This window comes from Cebus imitator, unplaced genomic scaffold (genome assembly GCF_001604975.1).
Source record: "Cebus imitator isolate Cc_AM_T3 unplaced genomic scaffold, Cebus_imitator-1.0 Scaffold274, whole genome shotgun sequence".
Taxonomy (NCBI): Eukaryota; Metazoa; Chordata; class Mammalia; order Primates; family Cebidae; genus Cebus; species Cebus imitator.
In genome coordinates this window covers 347,445-350,762 of record NW_016107589.1, presented here as the reverse complement: position 1 = coordinate 350,762, position 3,318 = coordinate 347,445, and the positions used below count along the sequence as shown (strand labels likewise).

The 3,318-nt window shown below is 46.5% G+C and overlaps 1 pseudogene; it reads left to right on the top strand.

Annotated features, from left to right (window-relative positions):
- The window catches only part of LOC108284295, a 19,476-nt pseudogene that overhangs the window by 1,265 nt on the left and 14,893 nt on the right, over nt 1-3,318 (top strand).

The following is a 3,318-nucleotide window of genomic DNA, read 5'->3' as shown; positions in this document are numbered from 1 at the left end:
CCAAAATTTTTTTTGAGATGGAGTCACCCTCTGTCACCTAGGCTGGAGTGCAGTGGCACAATCTTGGCTCACTGCAACCTCTACCTCCTGGGTTCAAGTGATTCTCCTGCCTCAGCTTCCTGAGTTGCTGGGACTACGGGCACGTGCCACCATGCCCAGCTAATTTTTCTGTATTTTTAGTAGAGATGGGGTTTCACTGTGTTAGCCAGGATGGTATCAATCTCCTGACCTCAGGGGATCCACCTGCCTTGGCCTCCCAAAGTGCTGGGATTATAGGCATGAGCCACCACACCCAGCCTCAGACCACTTTTTATACCCTATGCGAGAAGGAACTGTCAACCTAAATAACGATCAGAGAGACTCTCTAAAAGAAAATACCTTTACTTTGGAATAGAGCAGTGCAATGGAAATGTGCATGCCATTACTATGGCATGAGTATTCAGGGGGGTAAAGGAAGACTAAGTCTTTTTCTGAGACACGGTCTGGCTCTTGTCCAGGCTGGAGTGCAGTGGTGCGATCTCGGCTTACTGCAGCCTCCGCCTCCCAGGCTCAAGAAATCCTCCCACCTTAGCCTCCAGAGTAGCTGGGACTATAGGCATGTACCATCATGCTTGGCTCATTTTTTTTTTTTTTTTTTTGAGACACAGTTTTGCTCTGTTACTCTGGCTCTAGCGCAATGGCGCGACCTTGGCTTACTGCAACCTCCGCCTCCTGGGTTCAAGTGATTCTCCTGCCTCAGCCTCCTGAGTAGCTGGGACTACAGGTGTGAGCCCCCACGCCCAGCTAATTTTTGTATTTTTAGTAAAGACGGGGTTTTACCATATTGGTCAGGCTGGTCTTAAACTTCTGACTTCATGTTCCTCATGCCTCAGCCTCCCAAAGTGCAGGGATTACAGGTGTGAACCACTGTGTCCCACTGCCTGGCTAATTTTTATATTTTATGTAGAGATGGGGTTTTTTCATGTTGCCCAGGCTGGTTTCAAACTCCTGGACTCAAGCGATCCACATGCCTCAACCTCCCCAAGTGCTAGTATTACAGGTGTGAGCCACTGTGCCTAACCTGACAAAGGCTTTTAAAGGAAAAATTAGGAAGATTCCATAATTATTTTAAAATAATTATCCTTGGCTTTAAAGATCAATACCAAGGGTGATGCCGAAGGCAGTTGCTGGGCAGATGTCCTCACAGAAGTATTTTTTTATGTAATGTGAAGGCCTTTGTGCAAGGTTGTAGGTTTTACAGTCTTTTGTGATTTTTTTTCTTAAATCAGGCATACAAGCATGAAAACCCTCTCTTCATGGTCTGCCCTGAGTTTTCTTAACATTGGTGACTTTATTTTAATTTTGACAACTTTCACAGAACTTAATTGTAGTCCCTTAATCCATAGTTGTCTCTGATTCTGAACTGCCCAGAGAGAAGGGACGTTAGCTGGTTGATTCCTTGGGTTTTTTCCTTTCAGTTATTTATTCACAACTGGTGTCAGACACTGGAGATGTGAGAACAGAAAAAATCATGGTACCTGCCCTTCAAGAACCACAGTCTTATAGGGGAGATAGGGATAGAAACCACAAATACAGGGCCCTGTGAGGTAGCCCATGCCTGTAATCCCAGCACTTTGTGAGGCTGAGGTGGGTGGATCACCTGAGGTCAGGAGTTGGAGACCAGCCCGGCCAGCATGGTGAAACCCCGTCTCTACTAAAAATACAAAAATTAGCTGGGTGTGCTGGTGTACGCCAGTAATCCCAGCTACTTGGGATGTTGAGGCTGGAGAATTGCTTGAATCCAGAAAGCAGAAATTGCAGTGAGCCAAGATCGTACCATTGCACTCCAGCCTGAGCAACAAGAGCGAAACTCTGTCCCTCTCCCAACCAAAAAAACAGAGGTCACAGAGTAGAATTTGGTGGAGGCAATTGTTCCAGGGTCCCAAGTACAAGGGGGCTTAAGAGCTGTCTCCTATCCTGGTCCTCCAATGAGGACTTCCTTCCTCCCTTCTTCTCTTCCACAAAGATGTAGTAAGCCCTATGAGCCTGGCTCTGAGTTAGGTCCCGCAAATACACAAATGAACAAATACCACTCCCTGCCTAAAGGAGATCGCGGGCTAATTATGTTCTTCCCAGACTCCATGCTAGGGCATTCACTGGTCCATTTTACTACCATGATGAAATGAGAAAAAGCAAGAGACAATGTAGTGAGTCTTTAAATAGAATTAAATATATTCAATATAAGATCTTTTCTCTTTAGTTTGAGGTCATATTCCTATGTACATTCTTTCCTCAAAACATGTTGATAATAGATGATAGTCACCATTGACTTGTTTGTTTCCTTGCTTGCCAAATGAAAATTAAGCAATCTTTTGTCATATCACAAAAAGTGTGTGTGTGTTGGGTGGTGCCACTGGTTAAAGATTCATTTCCTCTGGCCAGTCGCGGTGGCTCATGCCTGTAATCCCAGCACTTTGCGAGGCAGAGGTGGATGGATCACTTGAGATCAGGCGTTCCAGACCATCCTGGTCAACATAGTGAAACCCCGTCTCTACTAAAAATACAAAAAATTAGCCGGGTGTGGTGGCAGGCAGCTGTAATCCTAGCTACTCTGGAGGCTGAGGCATGAAAACTGCTTGAACTTGGGAGACAGAGGTTGCAGTGAGCTGAGATCATGCCACTGCACTCCAGGCCAGGTGACAGTGTGAGACTCCGTCTCAAAAAAAAAAAAAAAAAGATTCATTTTCTGATTCCAAAAGTGGGACTAAGGCAGGGCATGGCGGCTCATGCCTATAATCTCAACACATTGGGAGGCCAAGGTTGGTGGATCACCTGAGGTCAGGAGTTCGAGACCAGACTGGCCAATATGGTAAAACCTTGTCTCTACTAAAACTACAAAAAAATTAGCCTAGGTTGTGGCACATGCCTGTGGTCCCAGCTACTTGGGAGGCGGAGGCAGGAGAATCACTTGAGCCCAGGAGGCAGAGTTTGCAGTGAGCTGAAATGACGCCACTGCACAATAGCCTAGGAAACAGAGTGAGACTCTGTCTCAAAAACAAAACAAAACAAAAAACACCACCACCAACAAAAAAACCAAAGTGAGACTAGAGTGACCTTTTCTCATCTAATAAAGTGGACCTGGCTAGGCATGGTGGCTCATGCCTGTAACCCCAGCACTTTGGGAGGCCAAGGTAGGCGGATGACCTGAGGTTAAGAGTTCGAGACCAGGCCGGGCGCGGTGGCTCAAGCCTGTAATCCCAGCACTTTGGGAGGCCGAGGCGGGTGGATCACGAGGTCAAGAGATCGAGACCATCCTGGTCAACATGGTGAAACCCCATC